This window comes from Mustelus asterias, chromosome 13, assembly GCF_964213995.1.
Source record: "Mustelus asterias chromosome 13, sMusAst1.hap1.1, whole genome shotgun sequence".
NCBI lineage: Eukaryota > Metazoa > Chordata > Chondrichthyes > Carcharhiniformes > Triakidae > Mustelus > Mustelus asterias.
The window spans coordinates 38,585,669-38,601,322 of NC_135813.1; the positions used below are offsets into that span (position 1 = coordinate 38,585,669).

The 15,654-nt window shown below is 43.7% G+C and overlaps 1 protein-coding gene across 1 annotated transcript in view; it reads left to right on the forward strand.

Moving 5' to 3' along the window:
- LOC144503067 (uncharacterized) overlaps positions 1-15,654 on the forward strand; it is a 182,346-nt gene that overhangs the window by 33,070 nt on the left and 133,622 nt on the right. The window lies entirely within an intron of this gene.

The window sequence follows — 15,654 nt, forward strand, 5'->3', positions numbered from 1 at the left end:
TTTTAGTTGTGCTGGCATCATAGCTCATGTTATATATTTAAGTGGTTGCATGGTTACTTTAAGAGCTGATCACATGATTTGATGGTGGTGTCATTAGGGTGTTGCCACGGGCTGCTGTTTTACTTCCGGTCTGTACTCTGTACAGGCCAGACTTCCTGGAATAAATCTGTTGTTGTTAGTTTGAATCTATGGCCGGAATTCTCTGGCTGCTGATGCCCCGCTGCCGCTTACAGTCCGTACAGGTCAAATCTCCATTCACTGCAGGGGAGGGGGGGTGGTGGGGGGGGCGGAAGAATCCCGGCTGCGAGTAAAGTCGGAGAATCCAGCCCTATGCGTGAAAACCACATTCTGTTCTTTCTGTTTAAAACCCACAACCCCTAACATAGTTAGGACATTACAACTGATATCCATATTCTGCCAACATTAAATGGGTAGCACTCGCTAAATCAGACATGATCTGCTGAGATGGTAGTCCTGATAATGAAAATTGTTAAATATTCAAGAGATGAGTCTTGAAGATTTCGAACACTGGGGCTGTGACTGTGGTAGCTTGCTCCACCTGATTGCTCTTGCGAAGCAAGTTGACAGACTAGCTTGGAAACAAATAGTCTTTGTAGTATATGTGAATGGGTATCTTGTGTTTTGTCATTGCCAGAGGGCACACTCAGAAGTCTCACAACACCAGGTTAAAGTCCAACACGTTTATTTAGAATCACGGGCTTTCAGAGCGCAGCTCCTTCATAAGACCTGAGACTTATTATTGTAAGAAGTCTCACAACACCAGGTTAAAGTCCAACAGGTTTATTTGGTAGCACAAGCCACTAGCTTTCAGAGTGCTGTTCCTTCATCAGGTGAGTGGGAGTTATAATCATAGAGTCATAGAGGTTTACAGCATGGAAACAGGCCCTTCGCCCCAACTTGTCCATGCCGCCCTTTCTTTTTTAAAACCCCTAAGTTAATCCCAATTGCCCGCATTTGGCCCATGTCCCTCTATACCCATTGTACCCATGTAACTATCTAAATGCTTTTTAAAAGACAAAATTGTACCCGCCTCTACTACTACCTCTGGCAGCTTGTTCCAGACACTCACCACCCTCTGTGTGAACAAAATTGCCCCTCTGGACACTTTTGTATCTCTCCCCTCTCACCTTAAACCTATGCCCTCTAGTTTTAGACTCCCCTACCTTTGGGAAAAGATATTGACTATCTAGCTGATCTGTGCCCCTCATTTTATAGATCTCTATAAGATCACCCCTCAGCCTCCTACGCTCCAGAGGAAAAATGTTCCAGTCTATCCAGCCTCTCCTTATAACTCAATCCATCAAGTCCCGGTAGCATCCTAGTAAATCTTTTTTGCACTCTTTCTAGTTTAATAATATCCTTTCTATAATAGGGTGACCAGAATTGCACACAGTATTCCAAGTATGGCCTTACCAATGTCTTGTACAACTTCAACAAGACATTCCGACTCCTGTATTCAATGTTCTGACCGATGAAACCAAGCATGCCAAATGCCTTCTTCACCACTCTGTCCACCTGTGACTCCACTTTCAAGGAGATATGAACATGTACCCCTAGATCTTTTTGTTCTGTAACTCTCCCCAACACCCTACCATTAACTGAGTAAGTCCTGCTCTGGTTCAGTCTACCAAAATGCATCACCTCGCATTTGTCTAAACTCCATCTGCCATTCATCAGTCCACTGGCCCAATTGATCAAGATCCTGTTGCAATTGGAGTCCTGTTCACAAACAGGGCATATAAAGACACAAACTCAATTTACAAAATAATTGTTGGAATGCGAGTCTTTACAGGTAATCAAGTCTTAAAGGTACAGACAATGTGAGTGGAGAGAGGGTTAAGCACAGGTTAAAGAGATGTGTATTGTCGCCAGCCAGGACAGTTAGTGAGATTTTGCAAGCCCAGGCAAGTTGTGGGGGTTACAGATAGTGTGACATGAACCCAAGATCCCGGTTGAGGCCGTCCTCATGTGTGCGGAACTTGGCTATCAGTCTCTGCTCAGTGACTCTGTGCTGTTGTGTGTCGTGAAGGCTGCCTTGGAGAACGCTTACCCGAAGATCAGAGGCCGAATGCCCGTGACCGCTGAAGTGTTCCCCAACCGGAAGAGAACACTCTTGCCTGGTGATTGTCGAGTGATGTTCATTCATCCATTGTCATAGCGTCTGCATGGTCTCCCCAATGTACCATGCCTCGGGACATCCTTTCCTGCAGCGTATCAGGTAGACAACGTTGGCCGAGTTGCAAGAGTAAGTACCGTGTACCTGGTGGATGGTGCTCTCACGTGAGATGATGGCATCCGTGTCGATGATCCGGCACTCTGCAAGACGTGCCGGATCATCGACAATGGAACACCATCCATCAGGTACACGGTACATACACTTGCAACTCGGCCAACGTTGTCTACCTGATACGCTGCAGGAAATGATGTCCCGAGGCATGGTACATTGGGGAGACCATGAAGACGCTGCGACAATGGATGAATGAACACCGCTCGTCAATCACCAGGCAAGAGTGTTCTCTTCCTGTTGGGGAACACCTCAGGAGTCATGGGCATTCGGCCTTTGATCTTCGGGTAAGCGTTCTCCAAGGCGGCCTTCATGACACACGACAACACAGAGTCGTTGAGCAGAGACTGATAGCCAAGTTCCGCATACATGAGGACAGCCTCAACCGGGATCTTGGGTTCATGTCACACTATCTGTAACCCCACGACTTGCCTGGGCTTGCAAAATCTCACTAACTGTTCTGGCTGGAGACAATACACATCTCTTTAACCTGTGTTTAACCCTCTCTCCACTCACATTGTCTGTACCTTTAAGACTTGATTACCTGTAAAGACTCGCATTCCAACCATTATTTTGTAAATTGAGTTTGTGTCCTTATATGCCCTGTTTGTGAACAGAACTCCCACTCATCTGATGAAGGGGCAGCACTCCGAAAGCTAGTGGCTTGTACTATCAAATCAACCTTGGACTTTAACCTGGTGTTGTGAGATTTCTAACTGTGTTTATCCCATCCAACGCCAGCATCTCCACATCATGATTGCCAGAGGTCTCCAGGTACTTGTTTTTCTTAATCTTTCTTTATTATTCATTCATGGCACATGGGCATTGCTGGCTGGCCATCATTTATTGACCCATCCCCAGTTGCCCTTGGAGGGCAGTTAAGATTCAACCACATTGCTGTGGCTCTGGCATCACAGGTAGGCCAGACCAGATAAGGACAGCAGATTTCCTTCTCTAAAGTACATTAGTGAACATGATGCATTTTTCTGACAATTGACAATGGTTTCACGGTCATCAGTAGATTCTTAATTCCAGAATTTTTTATTCAATTCAAAATTCCCCATCTGTCGTGGTGGGATTCGAACCCGGGTCTCTAGAACATGAGCTGAGTTTCTGGATTAATAGTTTAACGATAATAACACTAGGTCATTGCCTTCCCCAATCTGTAATAGGGTGGAAGGCAAATGATGTTAAGTGACAAAAGCTGCAGGCCAAAATAGGTTTGCATCCATTCCCAACTTTTCTGGAACTCCATTTTTGAATCCCTGTCATCAAGTTTCTGCCTTGCCGCTGTATCGGAGCAGCTCTTATCAAAGTCACAAATGACGTCCTGTGACAAAGGTAATGTTTCCTTCCTGATCCTTCTTGACCTGGCTTCAACCTTTGACACAGTTGATCACATCCTCTTCGTCCAATGCCTCTCCATCCACTCTTTCACCTGTTTCATTCTTATCTACCTAACCATAGACAGCGAATCACTTGCAATGGCTTCTCATCCTACTTCTGCACTGTTAACTCAGGTGTCCCCCAGGGATCTGCACTTTGTCCCCTCGTATTTCTCATTGATCTCTCAGTGACATTATCTGATAACATAACATTAGTTTTCAAATCTACAACGATGACACCTAACTCCGCTTTATCACCCCCTTTCTCTCCACCTCTGTTAAACTCTCCGAAAGCTTATTTAACATCCATTGCTGGATGAGCAGAAATTTCCTTCAGTCAAAGACTGGGAAAAGTTTCGAATTAAACCAATCTGTTCACAACTCAGAGACCAACTTCCAGATTTATCTTCATGCCATGGCTAAGACTGCCTGTTTCCACCTCCGTAACACTTCCTGACTTCACCCTTGTCTCAGCCTCTCTACTGGGGAAACCTTTATTCTTGCCTTCATTGCCTCTAGATTTAGTTACTCCAACACACCCCTTGCAGGTCTCCTACATTCTACCCTCTACAAACTCATGCAAAAATATGTTTTCTTATTCATTCATGTGACATGGGCATCGCTGGTTGGCCAGCATTTATTGCCCGTCCCTAGTTGCCCTTGGAGGGCAGTTGTGAGTCAAGTACATCGCGGTGGCTCTGGAGGCACATGAAGGCCAAACCAGGTAAGGACGGCAGGTTCCCTTCCCTAAAGGACATTAGTGAAGCAGATGGGTCTTTCCGACAATCAGCAATGGTTTCATGGTCATCAGTAGATGCTTAATTCCAGATTTTGTTCGTTGAATTCAAATTCCACCAGTTGCCGTGGTGGAATTCGAATCCATGTCCCCAGAACATTTGGTGAGCTTCTGGATGAATAGTCTAGTGATAATACCAGTCGGCCATCGCCTCCCCATTAAAATCTACTGCCTTTATCTTGAATCACAGCAAGTGCTATTCCACTATCACCCTGACCTACATTGGTTCCCAGTCAAGAAAAGTTTTTATTTAAAATCCTCATCCTTGTTTGCAAATTCTTCCATGGCTTCACCCCACCCCTTCCCCCACCCACCTCAATAGTCTCCTCTATCTCCACAACCTTCTGAGATATCTGTCCTACTCTAATTCTGGCTTTGTGAGCATTCCCGATTTTAATTGTTCAGCTGTTGGTGGGCATTGTCTTCAGTTGCCTGAGCCCCAAGTTCTGGAATATCCTTCCCATGCTCCTCCGCCTCTCCACCTCGCTTTCCTCCTTTATAGTAGGCATTAAATCCCACCTCTTTAACAAAGTCTTTGATCACCTATCCTAATATTTCTGTATATTTGATTTCATTTAATTTATTAATGCCACATGTATTGGGAGACAGTGAAAAGTATTGTTTCTTGCACGCTATATAGACGAAGCATACCGTTCATAGACTACATAAGGGAGAAGGAAAGGATAGAATGTAATGTTACAGTCATAGCTAGGGTGCAGAGAAAGATCAACTTAATACAAGCTAGGTCCATTCAAAAGTCTGATTGCAGCAGTGAAGAAGCTGTTCTTGAGTTGATTGGTGCGTGACCTCAGACTTATGTATCTTTTTCCCGACTGAAGAAGATGGAAGGGAATATGTCCAGGATGCTGGGGTTCTTAATTACGCTGGCTGCCTTCCCGAGGCAGCAGGAAGTGTAGACTGAGTCAATGGATGGTTTGCATGATGGATTTGGCTACGTTCACAAATCTTTGTAGTTACTGGTGGTCTTGGTCAGAGCAGGAGCCATACCAAGCTGTGACACATCTGGAAAAGATGCTTTCTATGGTGCATCTGTAAAAATTGGTTAGAGTTGTAGCAGACATGCCGAATTTCCTTAGCCTCCGGTGAAAGTAGAGGCATTGGTGGACTTTCTTAAGTCAGACTCATGTTATATAATGATCCTGTGAAGCACCTTTGGAAGTTTTATTATGTTAAAGGTGCCGTATAAATATAAATTGTCCTTGTTGTTTTGTCATATAATCACTCCTGCTTTCTACCCTCACGCGGACCTTCCATTTTGTTCTTTCCTCCCGTTTCCCCCCTTTCCCTATCTGAACTTGTTTAAAACCCATTACATTCTCTAATTCTTCCAGTTCTGATGGAAAGTCACTGACCTGAAATGTTGTCTCCGCAGGTGCTGCCTGACCTGCCGAGCATTTCCAACATGCATTTTTAATGACTAAGATGCAGCTGTAGAGCATTTTCTCGTCTACTACATTGTTTGTCTCGTCAGCAAAAACAACTTGCATCTGCCTTTAATGTAGGAACAGGTAGCAAGCTACTTAAGTTACGTTTATTTAATAGTGTCACAAGTAGGCTTATATTAACACTGCAATGAAGTTACTGTGAAAATCCCCCAGTCGCCACACTCCGGCACCTATTCGGGTACACTGAGGGAGAATTTAGCACCTAACCAGCACATCTTGCAGACTATGGGAGGGAACCAGAGCACCTGGAAGAAACCCACTCAGACACAGGGAGAATATGCAGACTCCGCACAGACAGTGATCAAAGCTGGGAATCAAACCCGGGTATCAAACCCGGGTCGCCAGTGCTGTGAGGCAGAAGTTCTAACCACAGTGCCACTGTGTCACCCACAGGTTAAAAGGAACTATATCACTGAGGTAATAGCAAGGACACTAGTATAAGGTAACTTATTCAGCCACCTTACCTTGGACCACACTATAATATTGTTTTTATTCATTTGTGGGACATGGGTGTTACTGGTTGGCCAGCATTTATTGCCCATCCCTAGTTGCCCTTGAAGGGCAGTTGAGAGTCAATGACTCTGGAGTCATACGTAGGCCAGACCAGGTAAGAAAGGCAGATTTCCTTTTCTAAAGGTCATTAATGAACAACTGAATTCAATTTAATTGAATTTAAATTCCACCACCTGCCATGGTGGGATTCGAACCCAGGTCCCCAAAACATTAGCTGAGTTTCTGGATTAATTGTCTAGTGATAATACCACTAAGTCATCTATACAACTGAGGGAATAGTAAGGGCACTACTATGGGGTAACTTATTCGGTCACCTTATCATGTGTCTAGTGTGGACAAAAATCTGACATTGAATCAAATCCAGAAATAGTGGGAAGTTAAAATAAAATAGGAAACAGATGAGGAAGCGGACAGTGCATTTTACATAATGGATGGTTGATGGTATTTCAACAGTCCTCCTACTCATATCTAAATGTAACTGTAAATGGGGAAATCATTTGATATTTTAATGGGTGATATTGTAAATCTGTTGTCCCCTCTGTATTGTCTCTGGTGTTGAATGCCTGTCCATCAGTATTGTGGTTTTGAGATGAGAGATGCTATTTTTGTGTGCCCGATGTTTACAAGCAGTGCAGATGATGGATTTGTTAGAATAACACAATGGGTGATTCATCAGTTGCGATTCCTAAATAATGACTAAGTGAATGGTAATGCAGCTGAAATGAACGTTGGAAGGCTGATTGGTTAACATCCCATTTGATAGGCAAACGCTTTGTGTTGACAGCCTCTTCAAAGGAAAAATAAAGGATGGGGTTAAAAAAATGTCAGATGTTAAAATCTCACTCATGACTGAATCATTGAGGCTATTTATTCTTTATTTATTAGTGTCACAAGTCAGCTTACATTAACACTGCAGTGATGTTACTGTGAAAATCCCCTTGTCGCCACACTCCGACGCCTGTTTGGGTACACTGAGGGAGAATTTAGCCAATGCACGTAACCAGCATGTTATTCGGAGAAAATCAGAGCACCCGGAGGAAACCCACGCAGACACGGAGAGAACGTGCAGACTCCGCACAGACAGTGACCCAACCGGGAATTGAATCTGGGTCCCTGGTGCTGTGAGACAGCAGTGCTAACCACTGCACCCATAGGGGAAAAGGAACTACACTACCGAGGTAATAGCAAGGGCATTACTATAAGGTAACATATTCAGTCACCTGACCCTGGCCCACACCACGCACATGATGAGAGAAAAACCTGACACTTAGTTAAATCCAGAGATAGTGGGAAGTTAAAATAAGATCGAAAACAGATGAGGAAGGAGATAGTGCATTTTACATAATGGTTGATGACTTCACACAGTGACCCAAGACTGAAATTGAACCTGGGTCCCTGCCGCTGTGAGGCAGCAGTGCTAACCTCTGTACCAGCTGTGCCACTCAGGCTGATAGAATGGTTAAAGCCTCTAACAATGGCTGCAGATTCAGGGAGCAAGAAAAATGCCCTTAAAAAACAGAATTGTCACTTCTTTAAATAGACAGTCTAATAGATGAATAAAAGATTAATGAGTTGGACCTTAGCCTAAAGGTGCCTCGAGTGCTGGACTATAAAGTGTGCAAAATGAATGAAAGCCAGCAGTAATTGAAATTATATGAGGATGTTTAAATTAAATATATCAGAAGTTGGAAGAAAAATGATCCAGAATGGCACTATTTTCAACTGCAGGAGCCTGAAAGAAATATTAATGCTGCAAACCTTTTGTTAAGACACAGTAAGTAACTAATTGAAGGGATGTGCTGCATGATTATCACAGACCATTACACTGTAAGAAATGGAGGTATCAGCAACTGACTCCCATGGATCAAGAAAATTGCTGGAATGGTAACAGCAGATAGCCAAAGTTATTACTACAGACCAATCAAATGACTCAAAAGTCACATGGACTAAATGGCCCGCTCAGATTGTCTGAAAGGAAACGTATTCATTATTTGTCATATGATTGAATGTGGTCTATTGTTATCCATCTTCAGCTATTTAAAGGTGTCAGCACATGACTTGCATTAATTAAATCTAAATATGAAGAACCTAAACTGGCAGACTACAAGTATATCAACGCCGTGCAACTGATGCATCCTTTTAATGCAGAACTTGTATCGAACCTTGGCTACACCACACTTGTCTTGTCTCCATATCACAAAAAGGGTAGCGTTTGGCTGAAAGTGCAGAGGAGAGCTACAAGGATGGTGTCAGATATGAGTAGCTGTAAACATCAGGGCAGGTTGAACAGCCTGTGGTTCTTTTCTCTTCAGAAGAGAAAGCTAAAGGGTGACCTGCTGGAAACCCTTAAGTTATGGAACAGTTTGATAGGATCGAGATGGGAGAAGGCAGTAGGGGGGGTGGGGGTGGGGGTGGGGGGTCGATTTTTAGGGAGGCCATACCCGGGATTATAATTGTAAGGTAGTCACTAATAAATCTAATAGGGAAAATTAATTTACCCAGCAAGTGTTTAGACTGTGGAACTCTCAACCACATGGAGTAGTTGAGGTAAGTAGCTCATTCAGATGCATTGATAGGTAAGCTAGATAAACACATGAGAGAGAAAGGACCAGATGTTTTTGTACATAGGTTTGGATGAATACAGGCTTGGAAGAGGCTTGTGTGGAGCATAAATTTGTGTGGAGGCTTATGTGGAGCATACGGCAGTACGGTGGCACAGTGGTTAACACTGCTGCTTCATATTGCCAGGGACCTGGGTTCAGTTCCAGCCTTAGGTCACCATTTGTGTGGAGTCTGCACGTTCTCCCTGTGTCTGCGTGGGTTTCCTCCCACAGTCCAAAAGACGTGCTGGTTAGGTGCATTAGCCATGCTAAATTCTCTCTCAGTGTACTTGAACAGGCACCGGAGTGTGGCAACAAGGGGATTTTTGCAGAAACTTCATTGCAGTGTTAATGTAAGCCTACTTGTGACACTAATAAATAAACTTCTAAGAATTTAAGCATTGGCATGAACCAGGTGGACTGATTTCTCTGTTATCCGTTCTATGTAAACGTGTCACCAGGTACCTTACTGAGGCATAATACAACAAAAGGATTTGAAAGATAATCTTATAAATATGTATAAAATTATTGTGAAGATCAACAAAGCATTTAATTAAAATTGCAAGAAAAGGACAAGGAGATATATTTTCAAACTAGAAGCCAAATAAAGGGCTGACATTAGCAACTCATTTTCACACAATGAATGATCGGCATGTGGAATAGATTTACAGAATCAGTTTACAAAGTTTAAAGTTTATTTATTAGTGTGAAATATGCTAATCACTGTACCGCCCAGTGCCACCATGCCACCCCATTCGGAGAGATGTTAATATTAGAATCATGTAAGAATGATTGGGGCGCAACAGTGGGACGAACGTTAAGATTCTCGGGATAGGTGAATTAAGATGGGCTGAATTACTATCTTTGTCACTATTTTGTGATCCTCCATCCAACTTTATAACCAAAGACAATAATCTTTTCTACTCCCCTTCTTTATTTTCTTTGCGTGTACCTATGCTATTTACACACAATCCTAAGCATGTAACAAACTACTCGAGGTTTTTAGAGTCCTATAATTTCCATAGTAGTGTTACTGGTTTACGGGCTCTGACAAAGGGTCATCTGGACTCGAAACATTGGCTCTATTCTCTCCCCACAGATGCTGTCTGACCTGCTGGGATTTTCCAGCATTTTCTGTTTGCGTTGTTGTTGTTGTGGAAGGAATTCCTATTTGTTTTGTCTTGGAGTCAGATTGCACTCACTGTCTCCAAAGCCAAGGGATTGGAGAGTAAAATTATACTGCAATTGAAAAATAACAGTTTCAGTGTTCCCAGCTTAGCTCAGACATAACCTATTCCGGTAACAACTGATATATAGTATTGTACTTGACACATCTCCTAAGTACATCTTGCGCACTGAGATTTCATGCAGGTGTCAAAAATCCAACTTCTTCAGAGCAAGATTTTTCAACGTATAACATCCGCAAAAAAGGAAGCAAATTGATTGACATGACATTGGGCTAGGTGTCACAGTGTAACATTGTGTAAGAGAAACAATGCCCAGATTTCCCTTTTAGAAATAAGACACACTATTCCTGCTTTGTTTATTATCAATTGATTGTTTCAGATGAGTAACTTGAGGCAGTTGGGAAGAAGCATGTTCGACCTGCTGGGAACAGGGCTCAGCTACTTATAGAGGGAATGGGCTATGGGGGTGGGGTGAGGGGGGGCGGGGGGGGGGGGGGGTGGTCTGGGGTGCGAGGGAGGGGATGTGGAGAGGTTGGAGAAGAAATGGAGGGCTTGTTTTTTTTCACAGAGTTCATAGAATCACAGCATCAACAGTGCAGAAGGAGATCATTTGACCCATCGAGCCTGCAATCCCACCCAGGTCCTATCTCCATAACCACCCTCCTAATCCCCCAACACGAAGGGCCAATTTAGCACAGCCAATCAACTTAACCCGCACATCTTTGGACTGTAGGAGGAAACTGGAGCACCCGGAGGAAACCCACACAGATACGGGAGAAAGTGCAAACTCCACACAGTGACCAGAGGCCGGAATTGAACCCTGGTGCTGTGAGACAGCAGTGCGAACCACCGTGTCGCCGTGCCGCCCATACTTCAATATGACAAAGCATTAAAGTACGTAGCTTCCTGGATCCCAGTGACGGATTTTGGGGGTTACTTTAAAGTTGCACTGGGGAATCTCTCTCGGAAGTTCTCAGGTCAGTGTTTATCCGACGATTGTCCAGAAGCCTGTCTCCTCCTGGACAATTACACTGCGCTGGAAATCTTCCAACAATGTGATTTAAATCGCTAACGTCAGATGGTTCTGCCAGTTTTACACTCATAGTTACTCTGAAAGAATTAGAAGGAAGAAAAAACACTTCTAACTTCAGAGTAACTATTTTAAAGACCGAACCCATCAAACTCACCTGCTTTACAGGAGCTAGTGCCGTAGTGTCCTCCTTCACGCCTTTTACACTTCGCTGGAGCTGGGGACACGCTTTGTTTCATGAGTTCTCACTTGGCCTGAGTTAGGAAGGTTGGACAAGACAGGCTCTTTGGAACTGAAGCCCATGGGTGCACAATGATTCTTAATCTCATGTCACTTTTGTGAATGAGGCCCAATGTGATGTAGTTGATCTTCATATGCATGAGTCTATCATTGTCTCCTGACTCCTGTCATCCCCACTACCCAATCTTAGGCAACATCTCAGCGTGGGTCGATGTGGCCCAGAATCGTGCATGCACAAGGAGGCAAAGATATTTGACAGGGCCTTTGAGAGCCATGTACAAGAAGCCTTCTGTACACACTGTGCCATTGCCCTTCACACTCTCATCATTTTTTTATTCATTGGTGGGACATGAGTGCCGCTGGCTGGCCAGCATATATTGCCCATCCTTTGCTGCCCGAGGGCAGTTGAGAGTCAATCACGTTGCTGTGGCTCTGGAGTCACAAGTAGGCCAGACCAGGTAAGGATGGTGGATTTTCTTTCCTGAAGGACATTAGTGAACCAGATAGATTTTCCCAACAATGATTTCATGGCCATCAGTAGATTCTTAATTCCAGATATTTTTTATTGAATTCAAATTCCACCACCTGCCATGGCGGGATTCGAACCCAAGTCCCCAGAGCATTAGTTGAGTTTCTGGATTAACACTCTAGCGATAATATCACTAGGCCATCGCCTCCCCATCTTTTCCAACATCCTAACATTGTCAGTATTATACAGTGGGGGTCCTCTTCAATAGCCCAGTTGTGATGACATATACCACTGTCTACCTCCATGCTGCATCTCGGGACCTCCAACTCTGCAGAGTTGCATGTAGCCATGGGTTGCTATTGTCTTTGACATGCAGTCAAATACCTTTACCCCCTCCTCAGTTACACATACCTTCTTCCCCACCATTACCATTGATCCTTCCAGGGGCTAGGACCTCATAATTTTTTATAATATACAAATATCATCCTGGCTAATCTATAAGATTATTATTTTTTAAACTGAACAAAGGCTTCAAACTGACTGAAGCCATGATTGGCGATGAGATTATGTTTATAAAGTTTATCTATTTAGTAGTCACAAGTAGGCCTACATTAATACTGCAATGAAGTTACTGTGAAAATCCCCTAGTTGCCACACTTTGGTGCCTGTTCAGGTACTTTGAGGGAAAACTTAGCATGGCCAATGCACCTAACCAGCACATCTTTTGGACTGTGGGAGGAAACCAGAGCACCCAGGGGAAACCCACGCAGACTCCGCACAGACAGTTACCCAAGCCAGGAATCGAACCCGGGTCCCTGGTGTTGTGAGGCAACAAGCTAACCACTGTGCCACCGTGCCACCTCATTTACAAAATATCAATATAGGAATAGGAAGATAGGATTTCCTAGCCTTCAGTATAGCAACAACTCGTTAACTCTAAAGATGCGCCCATGCCCCCTGTGATGGCAGAGATAGAATCCAAAAAAATTGTACAAAGAACCCTTACAGTTCTAAGGCCAGGCCCCTGGTCAACAGAACTATTCCGTCTTTGAGGACAACCAGGAATATGCATCCAAGGTGGAAACATAGGAGTCATGTCACATTACCTATCCCCCTCCACCCCCCGCCCCACCGCCCCCCCAGGCAGGCCACCATTTTCCATCTAGCAGACAGCAGTGGAAAGGACCACGTCCAGTATTCCAGCTGGCTTCCACCCACATCATTTCTAATGGAACTTCTGAATTTCTGTATCATTGCCCACAAGATTGAATCACCTCTTTGTGCCTTTCACACCAGGGAAGTCATCTCTACTGGAAAAGTGAATTATCCAGCATTTGTCTTCAACCTGCTGACTCTGTTAGGATATACCATTGGACTGTGATTCTGGACTCTGGACTCAAATGGATCAATCATTATTATCTTCTCTGTGGTCTTTGTCCTCTTCCTCTTTCTTTCCCTTATCTCTATTTTCTTGTTTGTGTTTCCAGGGGCTACACAGTGACACCCACTCCTGCGTTTTGAGTGTGCGTAAAATAAACTAACCCTTCTAGTTCACCCTATCCTGAGTTTCCTGTGGTGTTCTTAATAGAGGATTGGATCACAGAGGGTTTGGGAAATATGCAATTGCTTATAATGATGGAAATCAAAAACCAAAGACACCTTTCTGTTTACGGATGGGTGGTTAGAGGATAAATTAGGGCTTTTTAAAGTCTAGTCTGTTTTGACATGGCAGGTAATAAGTGAAAAACTGCCTGATCCCCAACGGGAAACTTGAATCAGCTGCCACAACAATTTACAATTTGTGTATTATGAGGAGCTATCTGAAGTCAAGTAACACTCAGGCTAATTGTGATGATTTTATACATTAAAGTGAATCATTTATTAAAGTAAAAAAGAGAATGCACTTAAAACACAAGAACACCTTTGCACAGGTAACAGTACGTTTCCTGAAAGATTTTGGCTTAAATAAACTCAGAGCCAAACCCTCTTTAGGTGGCAACAGTCCTCATAGATTTTTAATTTATAGCTTTCGGTAACATTACCACACAATGCTCTGCTGCTCTTAGGGGAAAACTCACACACTCTCCTCTCAGAAAATTAGAGTGTTCACAAGTTTGGCTTCAACATACACAGTCTGGTCTGAGATTTCACAGCCCCCAGCATAATCATCAGCCTCACTTTTAATATATTTGCCTCCTTTGGTTTTCCATTCTATTGTTTCTGAAATCCTTTAGGAGATTTTCTTCACAGAATTAATCAACCCTTTTCTTTGGTGTTTTGTGGCTACCATTTATATAAAATAAACTTGTTATTTTGTCTCATCTATTTATGATCTCCTGATTGTACAGTTTCTTCTGAAATACTATAGTTAAAGTCACTTCCCTTATTTTCCACACTGCAAATTTCCACTCATGCTGTTTTCTTGGCATTCTATCTTAGCTCTGTTCATTTCAGTTTCAAACCACTTGCCTTCGCACCTCCTTTATTGGTGTCCTGACCTTTGCAGCCCACTGTCTGCAATTCGATGAAACCAGTCACATCCATATAAGAGTGTTTCCTAGTATATGATAATGATATTGCAGAAAAGAAACACCAAGACTCACATTTTCCTCACAACCCCCTCCTGTCCGTTACACACTGCAGGTGTTACATTTGACTTTCAACCCGTCCCCATCACCCTCCATCCTGGACAGGTGAATGACTACGTCCCCGACCTTGGCGAGGAACCCATCCCCTGTAACAGTAGATCTGACCCCCTTCATTCTGTTGAACCCCAGAATCCACTTTTCCTTCTGTATTCCCTCCAACAACCCTCAGCACCCCTCACCCATAATTTCCTAACCTGCACCTTCATACCCTAACCCCACCCACTTCCTCCTTTAATCCTCACCATCACTTCCAATCAACCTTAGTGTGGCTCCCAGGACTTAGTGGACACCACCAACTCTTCCTTCTGAACCTCTTTCCCCTCTTACCCTTATGCCTGTTTACAGCTATATAATCCCCCCTCCACCCCGACCTTCCCACCTTCCCACTCTACAGCACCTCACTCATTCTATAACCGCTTGCAGCATGTCTCTCTTTTTCTTATCAACCTTACTTTAAATAAGTTTTTTGTGTTGGTCTTCACTGTGGAAGACACAAATAGGTTACCGAATATTAACGATAGAGGGTTGGTAGGAGGAGAGGTACTCAATACAATTAATGTTACCAGGGAGGCAGTGCTTGGTAGACTAACGGGACTGAAGGTGGACAAGTCCCCGGGCCCGGATGGAATGCATCCCAGGGTATTGAAAGAAATGTCAGAGGTAATAGCGGATGCGTTAGTGGTTATTTATCAAAATTTGTTGGATTCTGGGGTAGTGCCGGCGGATTGGAAAACGGCTAATGTTACGCCGCTGTTTAAAAAAGGAAATAGACAAAAGGCGGGTAACTACGGGCCGGTTAGCTTAACGTCTGTAGTTGGGAAAATGCTGGAATCCATCATTAAAGCAGAAATAGCAGGCCATCTGGATAATAATGGTTCGATTAAGCAGATGCAGCATGGATTCATGAGGGGAAAGTCGTGCTTGACGAACTTGTTGGATTTTTATGAAGATGTGACTAGTGCGGTTGACGGAGGAGAACCGGTGGATGCGGTGTTTTTGGATTTCCAAAAGGCGT